The 22653-nt window shown below is 40.3% G+C and overlaps 1 protein-coding gene across 3 annotated transcripts in view; it reads right to left on the bottom strand.

Moving 5' to 3' along the window:
* The window catches only part of lingo2 (leucine rich repeat and Ig domain containing 2), a 197955-nt gene that overhangs the window by 143746 nt on the left and 31556 nt on the right, over positions 1 to 22653 (bottom strand). For 2 of the 3 annotated variants that reach the window (XM_008421026.2, XM_008421021.2), the window contains exon 2: positions 17185 to 17261. The exons of the other annotated variant lie outside the window; for it this stretch is intronic. The gene's annotated coding sequence lies outside the window, so the exon portion shown is untranslated. The remainder of the gene's footprint in view (positions 1 to 17184; positions 17262 to 22653) is intronic. 3 annotated transcript variants of the gene reach the window in all.

The raw sequence follows: 22653 nt of genomic DNA, 5'->3' as shown, positions 1-22653 counted from the left end.
CACTGACATCCATTCACTGCACTTTGTACTTTCAAACACAGAAAAAAAGATTTTCACTGCAGCCGTCATTATTTAGATGGAGGGCAGCCATATTGGATTTGAATTTCAGATTCAATGAATTCGTTTACATTCCCACTTGGATTTGGAGCTCTATGGACGCCCTTCTGCTCATTTCATAAAAAACAACTTCTGAATAAAAGTGAGACAAATAAACCACCTTTCCCCATCCTGCAGCACTACTGGATAATATTTTCTCCCTTTATTTTGTTTCCTTTTTAAGTTTGCATAAATGGATAAATGCTAAAATTTTACTGAAGAGCTTTAGTTGGAAATATAACTGAACATGTTGAACTCATATCTTCTTACCTCATTCATGGAACATTATGCATTTGAATCCCAATTTCACAAACACCATGTAAAATATCTGCACTGTGGTTTTAAAATGATTACACTTCCAAATGTGCTTATGAAACAAAGTCCCCATAAACTTTATGATCCTAGTCAATCACTACGTCTGCAGCATCTTTGCTAAAATACAGATTAATGTGACTCACACCACCAACACCAACAGGTCCAGAATGGATATTAAACCGTCAGCAGGTCCAGCTGCCGCCTGAGTGACCACTCTGAAAACAACTCTCTTCTTTTCTACCTGCTCCGTTTTCCATCAGCTCGGAGCCAGCCTTGTGAAAATTTAATTTCATGGGTGAAGATGGAGGAGATGATTGGTTTCTGGACAATCAGAATTACGCTGCCTAATCAGTGTGGAAGCGACACCCAGATTCACCTCCGTCCTCTGAACGGTTGGTTCTCTGTCCACAGTTTGGACTCATTTTGTTTTTAATATTCTGACCTGGATGCCAACATGGCTGAGAGCTTCCTGTCTTCACCTGTGGATCCACAGAGACACTCCAACACTGAAGACAACTAAATTAGGTACGTTTTTAAAAATCTGAAAAGTGTGGCACGCCTTCTGCTTATAGTAGTTTCTAGTAACATCTGCATTGCATTTGCAGCTATAATCCTGTGGGTTATAATTCTACCAGCTTTGTACAACTAGAGACTCCAGCTCTAGACTTAGATTAGGTTCTAGTTCATGTTTAGCTGGTTTGTTTCTGTTTCACACCTTATTCCGTAATTACTGATGCTTACACTACATATTACTTGACTTTGGTCATTTATTTATACATTTCTTCCTTTTTCTGTTATTTTAGGAGTCAGGTTCTGACATTAAGGTTACATGAGTCTAAAACAGTATTACGTGTAAATAAGACCACAGATCAAATTAATTTAAGAGATTAAAGCAAAATTGAAGAGTTTGATTCCTTTAAATAAAAGTAGCTTTTTGGTGAACATAAGTGGCATTTGGTATGTGAAGCAACATTACAACCTCTCCTGCCTCTGCATGAGGAGCACAGAAACAATCCCAGCTCCAACATTCATCTCAGAGATAAAGATCAATGTGGCGTTAGCAGAAATGTCAGACATTATCAGCATCCGGGATAATTAATTTCTCAACGTCTTCCATTGACAGGTACTTCCTGGCTTCAGTCCCAGCTCACCGTACTTTTTGCCATCAATCAGCTGCAGCAGTGACTCACAGAGGCGCCGGCAGGTTAACTAGATGCAAAATAAATCCATTAGTTCATGTCTATTGTCTAGCATGATTTTTTTATATATATTTCTCAGTTGTCACTTTTCTTGGATAAAATCACTGCATAGATTATGCTTTGGAACATGGGCTGCGACCAAACTGCCTGTTTTTTTAATTCTTCACAAACTTTTTTCTGCTAATAAAAAAATAAAAATTACTTTCTTATTCACTGCAGGTCACTTAACTTCACGGCTCCTGTCTGGTGGAACTAGTTTGGAAAACGCCTCTATTGTAGTTAAATATTTGTTTTCAAATGTGTGTTTGTGGTGTGTTTTCTGGTTTTCCTTTTATTTAATTATCTTTTAATTTTTGGGTTCCTGACATGAACCTTTTAGCCAAACTGCAAAAACAGTGATGCTGCACAGCAGCTGCAAGGTGAGGCATCCTGGTGATCCGTTTCAGATGTTTGACAGATCAACTACAATAACCAGAGGCGTTAAAGCGACAGTTTTCCTCCTCCCTTCCAGGCGTAGCCTACATGTCCTGCAGCAGCAGCAGACGCGTTAAACTGAGCAGAATAAGGCAGAAAATCAGCTCAGCTGCTCTGATTGTTCGTTTGTTCTGTTACTGATGAAACTCCAACCTCACACACACCCACTAACCTCATCCTTCCCTTTCAGTCTCGGATTTCTTTAAGACGTTTATATCTTTTCATAGCTCTGCAGAACTGAAGGTCCCCATGACAAAAGCCCGAAACGTTTCAATCAGTAGCAGATTGACTTTTTGTTGCAACAAACGTAAGACTACAACTTAGATCAATGAGCAGCTTTCACTAACTTAATGGAAGACTGTTTTAGTTTTGGTATTTCACACTCTTTACATATGAATTCTTTAGTCAAGGAGAAATACTTTATGAGATTAACTCTCACCCTCCAAGAAGTGAAGTCCTGATGCTTTCTGTTTCTGCAGTGTGTTTGTTTCTATCATTAACATCTGACAGTTTAGAAATGTTGACTCTGTATGTTTGAATGAAGGTTACACTCATAGGATTTTACACCATCTAGCAAAAATGTTTAATCCGTTTCATGAACTTTGTAGGTTTTTAATGTTTTCTCAACCTCTGACATTTTCTCACAATAAATAAAAAGCTTCAACACATTTTAAAGTGATGCACGTTTTTCTAAATGTGTTATGAAAAGAATCTGAAACATTTGGAGCACATGAGCATCATTTGATCCGATACGGCTAAATGAAATCTAGTGAAATCTGTTGTCTTCAGATGTTGCATCATTAATAAATAAAAACATCAGAAGTTTTCATTTCTGCAGTAAATGTGAAAATATGTTATTGTAAGAAAAGGATCAAACTGAATTTTCTACATGTCTACCTGTCAACACGACATGGGAGGGAAAACTAACACTTCATATCCATTCTCTGGATCAAACACGGTGGTGGTTGAGTCATGCTGTGGGGATGCAGGGACAGCCAGGCTGAGTTGACGGGAAGGTGGGTGGAGCTAAAGGACAAGCCGTCCAGCAGGACGACGACGCTGAACGTACAGCCAGAGATACAACTGATGGCTTCCATCACAGCAGAGTCAACTGCTGGCCTAGTCAAAGTAAAGTCAAAGATCCAACTGAAAATCTACAGCAAGACAGGAAAAGTGATGTTCACAGAGTCTCACCATGCATTCGGACAAAAGCTTGAGCTGTTTTGTGAAAAATGATCTGGAAAACTGTTCAGTGTCTAAATCTGTGAATCTGTCAGCACTTCTGTAACTGCAGACATGAGGTTCAGTAAAGTACTGGGAGGCCCAACTGAAATGCACACCACACCTTTCAGATTTCACTTGTACATAAACATGGGTCATTTATCATTTTGCGCTGTGATGGGCTGGGTTCATCCTGCTGAGGATCATTTTATTTTTCACTCCTCTGCGTTGATCAGTCCCACTAAAACACACCAACGTTTGAGGTCGTCATGTGACGAAAAGGAAAACAGCTCAACACGCCAGTGAACATCAGGACTACCTACATTCCTCTGCATCCTAAAATGCTAAACAGCTACTGTAGAGCAAATCATCGATTTAAACTGTAATTCCACCGTTTTACTAAAAAAAACAAAACAGTCAGAGTATCCCTCCTGGTTCAAAGAAATGCCAGAGCATTTGAAGATCAGGGAGAACATAACATAAAATATGCTCAGGAATTTGGTGAATTCAGACAGATGTACACTCCCACAGCCTGCAAATGAAAGCCTGATGTTTCACATGGAGCATTTAAAGCCTGGAAAACACACGTTGCATCTCTTTGCCTCGACTCTTCCTATAAATGAACTGCATATTCAACGTCAGGCTTCACTGAGAAGGATGCCATCCACTCTGTAATGTCGCAGAGGGTGGAGGTGCACAGCGATCCATCACTCCTGTCCTTTCTCATGGTGAGGTTTTCCCACTCAGGATCTGTATGGCTGTTCGCCATGGCGACCACATACCTTCACACACCTCAATGGCATGGCTGATGTGCAGAAAATGATGGAAACTGCAACTTTGCTCCTTTATCTGGCTGCTCAGTGTAATGACTGTGAAGGTATTAGTGATGATGGAGACCAGACCTGGCTCTGACCAAGGAGCCAGGAGCGATGTGTAATGGGGTGAGAAGCTTGCTTTGGGACAAAAGTAAATTATAGCTCTCAGAATCGATAATGATAAGTAAGCCAATGAGGCTTTTCTTCATTGGCTTTTTGGGAAAGTTATTGATTTTTCCTTTTTAAGAAGTTTGATTTTAGCTGCTGACATTATTGATTCTTTCACCTGTAATGGTTCTTTAGTCATACAGAAAAACACAGCAGAACAAATAAACAGAAACTGCCTTATATCTGTTCACACAGTGAACCAGATAAAAGGTTCAAATGTTAAAGTGACATTTTAAAACTGTTGGTTGATTTGCGCATGAAAAGAGATGAAGCAGGTTTGGTCCTCCAGCCTGGTGTTCAGGAAAGACGACACCACAAACACACAGAGGTAATACAACATGGTCCACTGGTAAGAAACAAAGGCGATAGTTTATCGCCTTTGTTCGATAAACTATCGCCTTGTTGTAAGGTAAGATAAACTTACCTTACAGATAAGTTTATCTGTAAGGTAAGGTAATTTTACTTATATAGAACATTTTCAGCCACAAGGCAATTCAAAGTGCTTTACATGAGTTTAAAGGAAATACAAACAAAATAACAAACCAAAGGAAAAGAGGAAAGGACACATTAGGGCAGGTGGCAACATTCAGACAAAACAAAGGGCAAAACAAAGACATGAGTGAAGGCGGTGGCGTCAAAGGCCCATGAAGCCAGGTGGCTGTGGTCCTTGGCAAAGTCCGACAGAGGTGATGTTATCAAGGCATGATGTCCTTGGGAGCGTTCAGCTCCACGGAAACAGGAGGGGGTGAGGTGGGAAGGAGCGTTATGTTTACATATCTTCGAGGAGATTAGAGATATGCAGGCCTTCCAAGGCCACACGGGGAAAGCCAATTCAGAAACAGAATGTCTTAGGTCGGGAAGATTATAAATGTCAATCTTCCCTAAAGTCTCTCCGATACATCTCAGTTCCCAATCATCCAAATTAGTTTGGTCGTTCCACTGAGCCGAAACTAGCAGCTTCTCCAAGATCGATTCCATCCCGTTAGTGAGTTTTAGAGTCCTCGTCTCTGTCCACACCAACAGTCTGAGTGTTTGCTAGTTCGGCCAAGGCCGTCACAAATTTATCGATAATCCAGGAATCCACAAGCTCCAAACAGCAGAAATCCTGTTATGATGAATAAATCCAGGGTGAATCCTGCCGGGTGGGTGTGTCCCTGCAGGACAAGAGGCTCTCCTGTGCCCAGACTTCTCGTCAAAAATTTGATCAATTGCATTGAGAGATCGGTTGACCAGAGCCATAATTTGTAGATTTGGATGATGTGCAAAGAAAGGTTCCAAAAATATAGAAAAAGACAGAACAAAAACAGAGCAAGCAGGGCAGGGAAGGGCAGGGAGGGAGCAGAGGGGAAAAGCGTCCGCCTTCATCGAGAGCAAGAGAGAACAAGCCTGTAAAAAATCATCTGATACATTTTCACATTCAGATGAACAAACTGTGAGTTTAACTTACAAAAAGACATTTCTGCACCGTTGAGCAATCTGAGATTTATTGCTCAAAGCTAAGCTAATCTCTTAGCTTACTTAGATTTCAGCCTTTACTGAGCTGCCTCCTTTCAGGAAGCCCCACCTTCAACCCCCTGGAGGGGGAAATGTGTCCACAAAAAGCTCATTAACTACCTCCCTGCTCGCCCAACAGCTCCAGGTCTGTAAATCACAAACGTCTTGTTGTGTTCTGGCCTGTCATTTACACGGTAACAAGGTTTTAGTTGCACAAAAACACAACGGCTTGACGACAAGCTCCAGAGCGACACTTTTTAGAAACGGAGAGCGAATCACGTCCATGTAAACACAAACCAAAAACATTTGGAAATGATCTCCATGCATCTCAGGTCCAACAACAACAGCGGCAGACCTCTGAGTTCTGTTTGCTCTGCTGCACCTCGTGTTAAAGCCAAATCTGCTCCAATGTTTAACATTTATCATGTCAGCAAACACTCACAGGGCGTGTGCCATTATTTGCACCTCAGTACAAGCAAAAGATTAGGACAAGCTGCTTCTGGATCAAAGTTCACAAGGTTTCACTGCCACCTACAGGCCTGGCATGTACACTGCAGTTTCCAGTGCTGTTGTGGAAATGCAATGCTCTGTTGTCCCTTTAGAAAACAGCTCAATGTAGGACAAAGAAAGATTTTTGGCTGTTTGGAGGCATTTTCTTCAAATGACCAATATGCTGGTGGATGAATGGACTGTTACTCCTAGTTTATTTGTCAGTGGTGCTCTTCAGTAACGTTTTACTCAGCTGTGCAGAGTGTGTGTAATAACACAATAGAAGGTAACTATAGTGACCTTGCAGTGAGACGCTATGACTGAAGCTAAATAAACATGACTACTGGTGAATGTGTAGCTTTAATCCAATCTCTCTTCACAGTCAATGAAACCACATGACGTCCTTGTAATCACTAAGGAACCGTCACTGAACAATCAAACCGAGGGGACAATGGCTTTTCGATTTAATCTCAACACACAGACTGGATCTCAGAAATCCAAGGTCGCAACAAACAGGAGCTGATAACAGTCTTCCCATCAAAAGGCTTTTTGAACTTTAAGTTAAAAACTAAGCTAAAGGCAGCAAAATGAAGCCTTTTATTCTTCCATTCTCTGACAGAAACAGAAGGAGGTGGAAATGTGGGGAGCTTTTTTTGGTAAGTGAGAATAACAAAGGCAGTAGGCAAAAGGCTGTTAATACTGACCCACTCACCAAATGAGGCCCCAAATGCATCTTTGTCATTAGGCGCCGCATGTGTGACACACTCATTAAATTGCATATTACAGGCTTGGCCCACGTCTTTTCCAGCAGCGAGGAGGTAAACATCAACAAACTCAGGAGGTGTCACAAGGTGAAGCTCATTAGCTCGACCACAAATGACTGCAAAGACGAATGTTGGATCAGAGAGCTAATGTTTTATCAGACAGAATTCATTACCTTGGAATCATTAAGACGTTGCTGGATGTGCAGTTCTGGTCAGAAGTTTACATACGTCCCAGGCGTGAGTTTCATACTAATGTTTGGATTTTAATGATGTAAATAACCTTTTCCCAAGGTGAGAAAGCACAAAACTAAAACAATTCAGTAACTTTGTGAAAGCAAGAATTGTTTGCACAGGTTCTGACTGTATGTGGGTTTTCTGTAAGGCTCAAATTTATACATACTTACAGTAGAATTTGGTTAAATATCCTCTAGGAAGATGACATTATTTTGTAGCTCTCTAAAGACTTCTGGAATAATTATGGTCAACTAATAGTCTTATTATTAATTTAAATTGGTTGGGTTGAATGCACAGACTGAAGTATAGTCCATAACATTCAATGCAGTTGAAATGAGTTCATCACAGCTTCTGTTAACCTGGTTTATCCATTCCAACATTGTGCCAACCTTCAGGCACGGTAGAGGCTGCATGATGCTGCATATCTGCATGGAATAGTGAAAACATATTACTTCCAAATTCTGGCAGAAGAATATAAATATGTCTGACCTTTTCTGAATCATAGAACATCCACAGTAACTTCTGACTTGTGCTTATAAAATATTACTTTATGTTGATTTATCAGGACTAAAATCTGACATAATTAATCATCAAAAGACAAAAACGTGGCGTTCAAGCATGAATGGAGAACCTGTGAAAAACAAACCAAGGCAGCAACAAAATGGGAATATGAATAATGAGGATATATTTTAAAACGCTCACTGTAATGAAGGTCAGGGGTTTTACGTGTTGGATATCTGTGCCGCTAGTCAGACGTAGTTGAAACGGAAGAACCTTCAGCGGTCTTCTGATCCAGCAGTGCCAGTGGTCAGCTGCCCCTTAGCCACAAAAAGCTTCACTGACTAATTACTGCAGTCCAGCTGCCTGCACTCAGCCGGCGTCTCCTCCAGCCTCTTCTGTAATTACCGCCAGTCCTTACACAGCTGGGGAAGTCGAACACTTCATGTCCCTTGCATATTTATTGTTAGATCAGAAACGTATCCGAGTTGAGTTGATGCTACGGAATCAACCACAAACAGTTCAGGTTAAGGAAAAAAAGTTTATTGGACACCATATTCCAGACTAGATGTTTTAGTTGTTTTTTTTAGCAGGTCGTGTTCTCATGTGAATGTTTTATAAAGTTCTCTGGGTCTGATGTGTTGCTGGAGGAGCTGAAGTTCTGTTTGCTGACTCAGATGTTTGACATTCATATCTGGAAGATATTTGAGGTCCTGATTGTCAGATAAATCCAGACGGACTGTTGGTGTCGTGTCAGCAGAACCTGGTGAGTCCTCTGGGTTTCTGGGGTATTTCTATGTTGGTATTTATTAAACTACTTCCTACTTTAAGCCTCTGCTGTCTGGTGTCGCTCATTAATCATCATAAATTTGGTTTTGATAGAATTTAGCCATTTATTTGTACAGAACTGAACTGACTTGTTTATTAATTTTGTGTTTTTCAAATTTCTGACTGATTCAGTTGTTTGTTAACAGATTAAAATGATTAAATTCTTACTGAACAGACCTTTCACATTTTAAATTACCTTGGAATTGTAGTTATTTTCCAACTGTTCATTTGAACATTTTTAGAACTAGAAGGGAAATATTTTTGGCACATCAGCAGAATTTTTTCCACCAGCCGCCACCGGATAACTGGCAGGTAGACTTTCAAAAAAATATGAAGCTGATCTCAAATTTTGAAAATTTGTCTACTGAACTGTTTAAATTTCATGCATTCATTTACATTATGATTTGTTTTCGGTTAAAATGTTTGTTTGGACATCGGAGTGCCTTGTGGTACGTTATACTCAGCCTATTGTGTTCATTCTACTGTGTAAAACAAAGACATTTTATTACTTGAGGCATGAAAAGTAATTCAGTTGCCTGATCCAATGCATGCTATACACTCTTTCCTACAGAAGATAACTGTCCTATTTTTGTTCACTTGTAAGACGGTTCAATCTACACAAAGTGTTCTGTCATCGCAGCAGGTCCAATAAAACACATAATCCATCTTCATTTTCAGTGATATTCAAAAGAAACAGAAGAAGTCAAAAATACTCTGGTTTTTGTTTTCATGAAAAGAAACGGCGTTGAGAAGAAGTGCTGCTGAAAGCTGCCCTGCCTCCATCCAATCGTTTCTTGCTGCAGACGCTCTTTGCTCCAATCCATCCCAGCTTGCCATCCAATTCATATCCCTGCATGGCCATATTGCAGAACTATTGTATTGATTTTTTTTTCTTTTGTTTCCACTTTTTTAACTTTGCTCATAGAAGCCAATTTATCCCGCTCCATTTCTTCTCTTCAAGAGAAATACACTTTTTACTTTGTAGAACATAGTAATCTGAACATCATTTATTTCTCATAAGCTGCTTTAGCAAATCCTTTTCAGCTTTGAAAAATAAACCTAACCTCTACCGTGACATATGCATATTGTAGCATATCCACTTCTACTATCCCTATTATTAGATGACACTTGCATGAATGCTGCCTTGTTACACATTCATAGATGTGGTCTCTGAAAGATTATCTATGGGTCTGCTGTTAAGCTGCACCAGCCAGCTGTGCCCCAGCCACCTAAAAGCAATCTATACAGCATTCACTCCCTCCAGACACTTGGGAAGCTCACTTAAAGACATCAATACTCCAGGAAATGAGACACAGAGCAATGGCTTCAAAGACTTACAAGTCAGACGGCTGACTGGGATATCCTTACATCTTGTTTAAGGTGTTGCTGCTCAATGCAGGAGAGTTCATTGAGAGAACTGCCGTGTCTCTTGTTAAGAGATCAACTTGCACAGACTCCCCAACTTATAAAAACTATCTGATAAGCAAAGCAAGAGCTAAAACTGAAATTGTTCATATAAGTGGCAGATTTAGATTTCAATCATTTTATTTGGTCTAAAACAGTTTTACCTTCATGCTTAACATTTCAAATAACTTCCACCAAGATGTTCAGTGACACTATATTTCCACCAAAAGCATAAACACAAGCAGAATATTAATGACAAGCCTAAGTTCTGCATAAATATGTTTCTGTGTGCATTTAAAACAGAACATCAGACTAAAAGCTGCTGAGTAAAAATCCGCAGATGTGGTCAGCTTCTTAAATATTCTTAATGCTATAAGTTTAAAAATCTCCAATTAACAAAAATATTGCATATAAAAGTTATTTTTTTTAATGTGGGAACATTTCAGTTCTATAATTCTGTGAATGGGTAACAGAAAAAAAACATTTTCCTAAGGCAAGCTCACCCTACTCTGATCCATTTATTCTCAAAAAGTTACAATAAAAAGAAAAAGAAAAAACTCGACAACAAATCAAGCACAAAGCAGCTCAGCCGAAACTAACCTGAGCGTGATGACATTAAGTCCAGAACACTCAACTTGTGCATTAATCTGCAACACCATGGGAATTCAAGAGGAAAGTAGTTATACCAAAGGTCCATATCTGAAATATGAGCTCATAAGGTAACAATTTATAGGGTGATTTATCGAATAAAGTCAGGAGAAAGGCCGTCTGAAAGCAAAAGCTTGTCGACTCAACAGACTGACATTCTGCGCCAACCCCAGACTCCCCACAACGGACAGAGGTGGCTTGTGGGTAGCAAAAATACTCCTACAATTCTGGCAGCTTTCAGGTACAAATGATAATTTATGCTCCAGTTCTGACTACCATTGTTGCCGTGATGTTTCTTTTATGTGACCACACTAGAAATGCTTTCTTAACGTCAGTGAACTGTGCAGCGACCATACACTATAAAACATTTCAGTTGTGATCAGAAGCAGCTGCAGCTCTCACATTTACACACAAACAGTTTCTCTCACGTATTAGGGTTTACATGTGTTACTGTGATGTAGTGGTCAAATTATTCTGAGGATTATCTCTAATACTATAATTCTTTACATCTGCAATTAGTCTCTTCACCACATATTTGGTCATAAAAGTCGCCTCAAACTGACTACACGTTTGGTTGATGGAAAGAGTCAACATATGATTATTCAACCTGTGTTTTAGTTGCTTCAGACAATAAGCTGCAGCCTGAGTTAAATATCTTTGATAAGAACAATGGCAGAGAGATCAATAACTGATTTAATCTATTAAAACCACCTGGATACTTTCAAAGGACAGGTAATATAAAACTACTAAAATATGAATGCAGCACTGATTGATGGTCTGCCTGCTCACTCCCTGCTCGACTTTTTTTTCTTTTTTGATGCCAAGATCCAAACAGTCAGTGATTTATTCCATAATTTCGGGGTATTTCTGCAAACAGGAGAGAATTTCTTCCATAAAGTTGCACATTCTAAGCGAACATCAGTTTTAATGTGGATGAATGCTGCAATACGTCGGCCAGCCTTTCCAAAGAAACGTGAGTTTAATTTTAGTCCAACCAATTGTAGGTCACAAATCCTTTTAATTGTCTTCAGTTGTCAGACAACACTGGACTTACCATCAACAAACTGTCAGCCTTGTTCACAACAAACAGCTTCAATTAACTCAAATTTCTGTTATGTTCCAGCACCTCTTCCTAACTCTGTTCACAGCTGCAGATATTTAGGAGCACATAAAGAGGATTAATTCCCGTTGTAAATATTCAGATAACTTCCTCTGGAAGGTTACCCCGTCAGTCAGACAGCAGCTTCTTAGCAGTCGCTGTCATACCTCCTTACTGCGCCTGCAACTAAGAAAGACAAATGTTCTGGGAATACAAATCACCTGACTCTAGAATGACAGAGGAGGGATTTGACAATAGCTCAACAAGTCAGTGATAAAAGTATGAAATATTACTAATGATAAATAATATCCGTCAGCTTCCTCTTTTAGCAAGTGATGCAATGTGAAAGCATTGGGAAGTAAATGTTCAGCTACAGTCTAATGACTGGATGTCTCTTTTTCAGATGGGTGACAGAGTCAACAGAAATGTGTCTCAATGCCAAATTTCAGAGCAGAAAAACTGCAGCATCTCTAAATCTGCTGCTCCTCCCATGAATGACTGGATGTGTGATCAATGCCTCCCAGTTCTGCCTTCATGTGACTCCTCTTCTCTTCCACTCACCACTTCCTATTTATTCATGTCTGGAGAAGCAACCCAAGATCAGATCAGGAAACTCTCTGGTCTGCGCAGTGATTCTGTCATGGTGATGAAGGTGAACACAGAGGATCACTGGCTTCAACGTTTTACACGAAGAAGTTCAGCTGCTGAAATATCAATACGACTGATGATGCTGGTTGTTCTCCAGAGAACCACTGAAGTTATACTGGGATTAAAATAGTCACACATTACCTGACTGTGTGAATGCAGCTGGTTGCACTGGATTTTATTCAGGGGTGTCAGAGTAGAATGCTTGATTACAAATCCACACTTCTTAGGAGTTTTATTGGCGAAATATATTTTAAAAACTGTTTTTTCTTAAGCTAGATAATTAGAGTTTAGGAAACATTTTGTTGCAAAACTTAAAGGGATATAAATAATTTTGAAAGATACAGTGCAACATATTCTTTTCATTCCCTCATAAAGTTGATTATGATTAGAATATTTCTGACGCTAAACCTTCAGTCATCCTTGTTTGCTGGGTTCCTTTCTGACGTCTTCATCCTTGCTTCTTCACATGTTCATTCCTCCTGTGTCTTTATCTGCTTCACAGCTAGGTGGCAACATAAAGTCTGAAGCCTGGTTTTGTGCTGATCTACATAATTCCTGATGGATCCTTTCATGCTCTGCCACCGATGATGCTGCTGACTGCCAGTTCTCTGGAGGAGCCTCTGATGTGGCAGCTTTGCTCTCCAGCTACTGCTGGGCCCCTGGCGGGAGTGAGGTTGGGAAGTGATGATGATGTGTTTATAGAGGGAACAACATTCTCACACACATTGCAGCTCACATGGAAGAGTTTCAAGCAGGTGGCATCAAACGGATTTGGATGTTGGGTTTGAGAGCTATCAAAACATCTCATCGGCGGGCGGCGCCATTTTCTTCTCCGTCTGGCTAAAGCGTACAAACCAGAGCAAAGAATAATAGTCGCTTTGATCTTCTGATGACACTTTGATGATGCTTGTGACGTTTTGCATTGTCTCACCATAGCGTGTGCCATAAGGCTCCTTCAGAAACATGTTGTGTTCATGGGATTACGACACCAGGCAGCCTGTTGGAGTCCTGCTCCGGCGTCTTTGCATGTGCCAAGAGCTTATTAAACTTACTTCAGAGAGATGTGTCAGATCTTGGTCTTCACTGAGTGCAATACAGACCCTGATCAGAAGCTAAAACAACTAAAGGTGCCTTATGGAGGTGGAGGTGTAAAACAAGCAGGAAGCAGCTTTTTTCACTCTGAATAATAAAGACACAACAGCTTTTACATTTATAGAGGAATCTTCTTTCATTGTGGCTTCTCAAGTATTTCACCCCCTCCACTATTAAAATTTTATTCTGTCCTCTCTGTGTAATGCACTGCATAACCAACACATTCTCCTTCTACGCATTCCTAAGTGGTTTTACTGACTCAGGCCAAACAAACAGGGAAAGGACACAGAAAGCCATTCTAAACGCTTCACCACACACTTTTACACTCCTCTTAATCTCTGCACGTGTTGCTTCCTGGAGACGTGGACGTTTGAAATGATTGGGTCTGATTTTACCTGACCGTTACTGTCTGGTCATCCTGTACGTAACGCATCAGAACGACGAGGTTTAGCGGACGCTGTGTGCGCTGTGACCAACCTCATGGTGAATACGGCCACCACATCTTCGCCAGCAATAAAATACCTTAAGCATTTATTTTCCACAGACTTTAGTCTCAAGTTAATTGGAAGCATTGCCAAAATGAACTGAATTGTTTCATCATTTACTTCCTCCGTTGCCATAAAAATATAAAACATGATTTGGTCAGAGGTTCTCCTATATGGAACAGCTTACCATCAGCAATGAAAGTCTTAACAGATTTTAGAGTTTTTAATTCTAATGACAAATATGTGAACACTGATCATTGTGGAGAATGTGTCTAATGTGCATTTTCATGTATTTTTTACTAATAGTTGCAGTATTCAGCATGCGTGTGTGGGTGTGTGTGCGATAGAAAGCCTTAATATCTAATTTTGTCGTTTCTTTTTTAAAAGTTCCAGCCATGAACTGGTTTGTAAATTAGCTTGTGGCTAGAAAACCTTCGTAAAAAACAACGGCTGCTTGTTTTTACTGTGACATTGTTTGCTGTGCTGCTCTTGATTAAATAAAAGTAAACTGAACTGAATCGACATCATTATTTACAGCACATCCTGTTCACTGGTCGAGATAAACAGGTGAATGGGAGAAATCCCTGAAGGAACACTGAAGGGAAATGAGAATCAAGCAGAACTGCATGGAAAAAGAAATTACCAGACTTGGATGACCGGCCTTCTCACTCCACGTTTTCATGAGGAAACCTAAACCTGCAATCTCGTTGTTTTGGTCACTACCCAAAGCTGATGGCCAGAGATGAGGGCAGGGATGTAGATCTAGTAAACCTAGAGCTTCATCTTTCTGCTCAGCTCATCTTCACCACAACAGACCAGTACAGCACCTCCATCACTGCAGACGCCACAACAACCAGCCCATCGCTCTCCAGCTCCACTTTGCCAGGACAAAGTTCTGCCTGAAGAAGAAAAGCCTTAATGAAAGCAACACTGCGATGCCCAGACGGGTCATGGTGGCCTGATCCTCAGCTGGCTGTCAGGATGTGGAAAGTCCAAAATGCTGATAACATTTCCAAAAAATAAATCAAAGATAACAGAGGAAAATTGAAAAGTAGTATATAGAGGTAAAAAAAAGAAACGTTTTATTACTTTTCAGAGCCAACAAATGATTATGAAATCATACAGAAAATGTTTTATTGTGTAAATGATAAATGTTATTTTTGTCCACCGAAAGGGACTGAAACAATTTGGCTGAATTTGAACAAAAGCAATAAACGTTCCTCTCTGCTCCATAACTCCCAGCAGCCGCCCTGAGAAAAAACATGGATCCAAACTATTTATCACAGACCAGCTGCAAGACGGGGCGGGATGTCTTCTAATCAGATTCTGTCACTTCTTCCTATGTTTGCACATGTCTGTGTGTTCATCTCCTCTGTGTTTACAATAATCACATCAAAACATGAAAGATAATTGGTTACAGGATTTTTTTTTTTTTTAAAGTCTAAGTTTTCCAAGTCATGGATTTGTTGATGGATAAATAAATTCATGACCTTGTTTTGCACTCAGTGACACCCATTGTGTCGCCCATCATGAAGACAGGGATAAATTGCTGCCTCCGTCCTCATTCTGTGTGTTTCACACGACATTTATTGTCCCTCAGTGGAATCATAAAGATGTCTGACCTTCAGTCAGTGAAGGTCAGAGTTTCTGCCATCACAGAACCAGTAAGTCCAGCGAAGTAAAAGCATGAAAGGGTTTTACTGGATCCCAGTAAACCCCAGAGAACATCTGCAATGGCAATTAAAGCAACATGCATTTACTGTTCCATTAACGGTAAAACGCAGTTATACTGTTACAGGGAAATGTAAACAGCTAACATGAGATTCTGCAATGCTTGGACGTCGGCTGCTCCAACCAGGCCGCTGCGATCTGGGACTCCTGGACGGTTCCAGCGGTGAGCAGCGACCAGAGAGCGAGAGGACAACCTCAGCAGTTTCAGAGTGGTGGTGCAGGACTCTGTGATGTTTCTATTTTATTTGTGAGATCGTAGATGCATGCAGAGATGACTAATATTTAAAAACTGTGTCACTAGGGAATTGAAAGCCAAGCAGAATATTCTCTAAATCATCATAGAACATTACATTGTTCTGAAAAGGTATTAATACCTCTTGATTTTCTTCCACATTTTGTCACATTTACTGAGCAGCTTGTAACTAACTGTTAGCAGGAGCAGCAAATATGTGGGGTTTTGTGTTCCTGCCGACTAAATCAGGACAATCCTGGAGCAAAACCTGCGAGAGGCTGCAGACCTGAGTTCACCTTTCAGCAGGACCACCACCATGAACATCCAGCCACAGATACAATCAGCAGCTTACATCAAAGTGTATTCATGTGCGGCCTAGTCAAAGTCCAGACTAAAATCCTGCTGAAAATCTGTCGTTAGAATTGGGATTTGCTTATTATTTAAAGTCTCCAAAGTCAGTCTCTAAAGTAAAACCCCAACTCTTGCTACATCCATGCGGAAAAATCAAAAACATTTTTCATATTTTTTTCCACTTTGCAGTTGTTAGCTAATTTTGTGTTTGTCTATCAATAAAAGGCAAATAAAGTTAAAATATTGAAGAGGTGGGAATACTTGTGCACAACGCTCTGTCTTTTCAAAGCCTCAGGATAGTTTAGTAGGAAGCAGAAAACGTATCGCTCATGTAAAGTAGAACAGTAACAACATATCAGAGCCTCATCGGGCCCTTTAAGGGCCGAGTCAACGAAACGGGTCAGAATCAGGGATATTTATTCAATCTTCCTCTCATCATCATCATCACATTAAAAAGTAGTAGTCACAGAGAACAGCACGTTCCGGTGGCCTAGTTTAAAAAGCCACCCACGTATTCAGCTGCTATCAGTGCACCTGCAGGTGTGCTGGAGTGTATATTTATACTTCTACAGAGAATTGAACACTGGAAAGGTACAAGATTCTTTTCCCATTGTGTCACAGCTTCCTTAGAGGCCAAATTACTTCTGCTTCCAAAACACGTAAAGATAAGCAGGACGGGGATTTGAAAAGAGGAAAGTTTGATGTTGGAAGTTTATTTTCTCTACAACACCTTTTTTTTTTTCTTACATGTGGCGTCTAGCAGACTTTGCCTTTACTGCAGCCAAGGCATCACAAATATTCATGACTAACACCTGCTACAGTCATGCATGAAATCCAGCTTTATTTCCAACGAGGCTCATTTTTTATTTTAATTCTGTTAATAAAAATGATTAACTTACATCTCACGTATGAAGGTGAAGAACATTTCTGCTTCTTCCCAGGAGAAAGAGTTGACAGCTGCACATGCAGAGTTACTCTGAAAGACAAGGAGCAGAAAGATAAGCATGATAAAAGATTACAGGAATCTTACTGTCCTTTCTCTACATCACAGCCAAACATTTTTTTCTTTTTACAGCTGCAATCCAAAAATAATCACAACATCCTCACTACAATACTTCCTCTAAACGTGGATTTCTAAAGCCTCCAAAATTATTATAGAAAACTATTTTGAGGTGGATTTGACTGTAAGTTCAAATAAAGGTTTGGCTCTTCACCCAGCGTTATTTAGCGTTATTTACTTGCAGACGAGCCTCCTGCTCCTGTGAGTGAACTTTTAGCCATTCTGAGCCTCCGTCTCAGTGATGTTTGCTGTGGTTTGTGCTGCAACAGCCTTCCTTAAATCCCATCAAACATTTAAATGTGGCGACTGTAAAGCCGGGATCTTTTTCTCAATCAAGCTCAGGCTGACTTTGGAATGGGCCCGAGATCACAGTCCGCTAATCCACAGGTTTAATCCGCCAACAGAGGGCATCACATCCCTCCTAAACAGACCTGGAATTACAGAGAATCAACGACGCCAAAAACACCAAGATAGGTGGGAAAAAAGCTCCACATCAGTGATGACCTATTTCCATGTTTCACCAGATTTCTGGTCCTGATACTTCCTGGACCAGAAGTACCAGGAGGCTGCCTCCCTCCCGAACTCTGAAGCGTCTCCCAGATTCCTCCTGGCACGTTCCAGGTGGTTTTTGATGTCAGTTGTGAATGAAGTTCATCCACCAGGTCCTTGTTTCGTCAGCGTGGATCTTCTAATGACCCCTGGATCATTGCACCAGCCTTCATCAGCCTCCTGCAGAGGATTCACGTGACCAGGATTCTCAGAGCCCTTGGTGACATTTGGTGTTTTCTTTTACTGCCAGGCAGGTTTGCTGTTCAGGTTTCCTTCCAATTTTTCCAACTGTGTTTTTTTTGTCTCATTTGTGTAAATCTTTTAACACCTGAAAGTGAGGTTTGTTGAAATCTTGTCCTGTTTCTGCCTTAGTGGACCTGGATGAGGTGGAGGTGGTTCTGCATCGCAGCAGAACCAAATGGGTTTCTGACGGACTAGTTATGTTTCAGCTCCACTTAAAGCCACTAAGCTTTAGAAACAGTGTTTAATAATAATGTTGAATAACAACAATATGGTGATTTGAATGAAATATAAAGAACTTTATGATTCTTCTGTTGCCTTTTTGCATCACTTAAATCTGAAAGAAGTCACTGAAAACTGAATTTAAAAAAAACAAGTGATTATTTCCTAAAGTTTTTTGGGGTTAAATATTTAAGACCACAATGACAGATCCTGAAAAAAAAAAAAAAAAAAAAAAAAAACTTACAACAGATCTACACACGTTAGAGTGATTAAGAGTCTTTGTCATTAATAATTCATTTAGTTTTTACTTTTTTCCCTTTTCACTCATGTACTGTTTGTTTACACTGTGATGTATAATAAATAATTTATTTCAAACTGTAAAAAAAGTTAAATGGACATTTTTCCAACTTATTTTATGCTTTTACAAATGTTCTTATAGGGAATAATATAAAAATTATGTTAGTTTGATAGTTTCACAGAAAAAAAACATTAATTTTTTCCAGAAGTGGATCAGTGAGCTAAAATATTCAGATCTACCAGGAATGGGAGGAAACTGTTAATTGTAATAAAATGATAATAATATATTTGGTGGCTCAGACCCGTTTTCAGCTTCATAATGTACTTCATGTAAAATGGCACCTTGTAAAACGTCTCAGTAGAAACATGGACTTCACTGCTCACCGCTCTTCTGCTCGTCTACCTGCATGTATTAAATCCCTTTTAATAGAGGCTTATTTCAAACTTTAACAAAGGCATCATATTCTCTCTCATTGAGGTCTTTACTATCTTTAGGTTTATTTAAGGCCTTCTGGATGTACTTCAGCATTCTGGGGTATCTGGGTCAGCTCCCTTCGCCAGTTTTCACTTGTTCGGCGTGTCAGACGTTCAGTTTCTCCTCAGTATCTGTTGCTGTTAATGGGACTTTAAAATGGCATCTTTTTATAGCTCTAAAGCAAAGCCTGTCTGCATTGGAAGCAGGGTCACTAATAAAACTAACCCGGTTGGTAGTCAGGCGGTTAGCTCGGGCATAGCTAAGCAGCTCGGCTCGTCCTATTAACAGCCTCCCTACAGATCGCATGAGGACAGGCCAGCCGGGAGGAACTGAGCGCAAGAAGAGCTACTGTTAGCACCAACCACTCACGGCTTCCAGGTGGTTTTTACATTTCAGCAACACACACACTTAGAGACAGAGCTCAGTAATTGGCAGCTCCACAGTCAGAAATGTGGCATTAGAGACACCAGCCACATATAGTTAACTGTATTTCAGGAGCATGAGTGGGAAGCACTGAATCTTATATAAAACTGCTGACTAGTGATGAATGTCTTCATTTTCCTGCAGTGGCAAACTGCAGTTAAAGATCTCTAAAATAATATGGCATTGTAGCATAAACTGAGTTTAATTGGAAAGAGTGTGAGGCTCCACGGTTTTTTTCTGATCCCCTGATAAAGATAATTGCAAAATCTTTTTATAACTGATCTGGTTTGGGATTAGAGGAGACGGCTTTTAACTTACTTCTTAATTAGAGAATATTTGTCAGCAAAAATATCAGTACAGTTTCAGTCGTCTGAGGACAAACACTAAAGCTAATGCACCGGTAGCCACCAGTAAGGTCATCCACTACTTGAACTGGTGGAGCCGGGCTCATGCTTATTAGCACTTAAGAAAATATTATCAACATGTGGTGCAACTACCAATCCAAGCACTCAGAAAAGTTTCCAAGCTTTTCTCAAGCCATGCATGTAGCTGGAAGAATGAGCTGCAGAAGCTGCTGGTGAGGCCCAGATGACTGAGGCAGGTTGAGTGTGTTACTGGATGCAGGCTGAATGCAGTGTGTTCCTGTCAGGCTGTCAATGAAAATCCTGGGATTGTTTTTTCTAAAGGAGCAAGAGGAAACGAAGAGGGAGGAAGAGCAAGCTGCAGCTCACTGGGGATATACTCATCAAGATTCCAGCTGATCCACATGACTGTGTTCTGATGTGTAGATTATAATATGACAGCACAACTTCATCAATATGTAAAAATGATATTGTAGAGCTTCAGAGGTCACTTTGGATCATCTCACAGCAATCTGTGCACAAATACAAAGATAAGTTGGATTTAACGTTGATGATAGCCTGATTGCTCCCACAGGTGTCGTCATGTGGGTCTCCATCCAGCTGTAGCATCAGGAGAGATGGCAGCTCAGCAGCACATTCCTTCTGCTGCTGATAAGCTCACAATAATGGGAGCCAAGAAACCTTTGGTGTACAGACTGAGGTCTTCCAGAGCCACGGCGGAGGAAACGTTCTGCTAATAAACATAAGATGCAGAGCAGCGTCTGATGGGCAGCACAGGTCAGACGGCGCAGCTGGGTCTTAATCCCGGGTTAATTCAGCTTCAATGACCTGCCTGGTGACCAGTCTACAGATTTCATTTTAATGACATGAACCTTGGAGCAGAGCAGAGGGATGACCACAGCATGTCAACCACAGCCATCAGACATTTAATCCCACATTCCCCTGATGCTTTCAGTCCTTTTACTTGACTTCCTACGTCAGCGTTTCTCAACATTATGAACGGTCAACATGTCAATATGTAGAATATTTGATGTTATTAGAAACTTGCCTCTAACAGTTTCAAAGGTTAAAGGTTCCCACTGAGCAACCTTGAACATTTTAAGTTGATTTCTGGTTTACCAAGCATTTAAAGTGCTTTAGTTTGTTAATGATTTGTGCAAATTATGCTTCTACCAGAAACATACCCAACAGAATTAGACCCCCACATGGTCATTCACTAACGTTTGTGTTTTTACTACAGTAGCTACAGTTTACTCCAAACAGTACAGAACTAGAAAAGTCAAATAGCCTCCTGGTTCTCACCAAATTACTGACCGTTTTCTTCCTGATCTAAAAACCCAAGCCCAGTTTTGTCTGTTTTAATCACATCGTTCCAAAGCATCCAGGTGAAAAGGATTTTGGCAGCACTTTCTGGATCCATTAGCTCATTCAGCCTCTTTTTCACCAAAGGGGTGGATTGCATGTCCTGGGAGGGGATTTGTGTGGAGTAAGAGTGAGAGGACGCGGAGAGACAGAAGGAGAAGGGAGGACCGAAGTACCGTGGGGATGAAATTTTGAGTTTGCCAAGGTCAGCATAACACTCTCTATGAAATGAAAGTCTGCCAAACACACACAGACCAGCAGGCAAACACACACACACATGCAGCATCTCGCTGCCCATATTAGCTCTGCCCTGAGCACAACCTGCTGAGAATTGCTAAATTACCACTGAGCTCACACTTGGCTATATAGGTCTGTACACCCCCACACACAAACACACAGACTGCTTGCTTTCTCCGTTGTGTCAATAAATTAGTCTCTGCTCATTTTGAGTTCCCCACCTTTGACCTTTGTCTTTTCTGCGCTAAGGTGAGGGCCAGCTGTCCTGAGTCTTGACAGCTGGCATTTGTCTACTGTTTGCCAAGGTGCTGCTCATGGCTTCTGACCTTGTTGGTAAACTAAATTCTCCATGATTGTTTGCCGTCATCTTCTGGTTGATGTCTGAAAACGGAGTCTTATGAGCCACTCTCTGATCCGACTGGTACTTTATCGGTGTGGTTGTTTTAAACCATTTCAACACTATGCATATCTGACCTACTACAATTAATTTAATATCTATCATTGCTGTTAACACAGAGAACAAATGGCCTAACAGTACTATAAAAGGCTGTTTAATGTTTTATCATAGCCCTTTTAGCGCATTAAATAATCATGCTTTAGTTCTCTTTCAAAATTTAGGAAAGAAAAAACCAAAACAATGTTCTTGGTTGCATGTTAAAGCAGTTATCAGTCTTAAAACATTCATGCTTATTCATTATGAAAGAGTCAGTTGTGACAGGGAGAACAAGGGAAATATTCCTGCATAACCAGAGTATTTAATCCCCTATAAACACAAAGCATGTTCCCATCCTTCCAGGCCCCGCCTTAACCACCAGAGTGCTTTTTTTCCTTTTTTCAGATTTCTCTCCCTCCATTTCAAACATTCCTTTTCCCACCTAATTCCATTTGAAGCAATATTAAAGCTGTGATGGAAATATATTTTCATAGTTATGCATTTCCTGTCTTGTGTTTGCATTTATCATCATAATTTCTTAGGAGTTTTCTGAAGGCAATTGGGGCTAAATAATTGATGGGGCCTGAAAGCTGTTTGGTCCCTGCAGGAAAAAAAAAGAAGAAACTCCAAAAGCTTTGAAACGAGTGAAAGTCAGCAAGCTTTGCCTAAAATTACAACTGTGTTCCGTCATGCCAAGCATTCGGAGCT

This window comes from Poecilia reticulata, linkage group LG10 (assembly GCF_000633615.1).
Source record: "Poecilia reticulata strain Guanapo linkage group LG10, Guppy_female_1.0+MT, whole genome shotgun sequence".
Lineage (NCBI taxonomy): Eukaryota > Metazoa > Chordata > Actinopteri > Cyprinodontiformes > Poeciliidae > Poecilia > Poecilia reticulata.
This window is presented reverse-complemented; position numbering and strand designations above follow the sequence as displayed.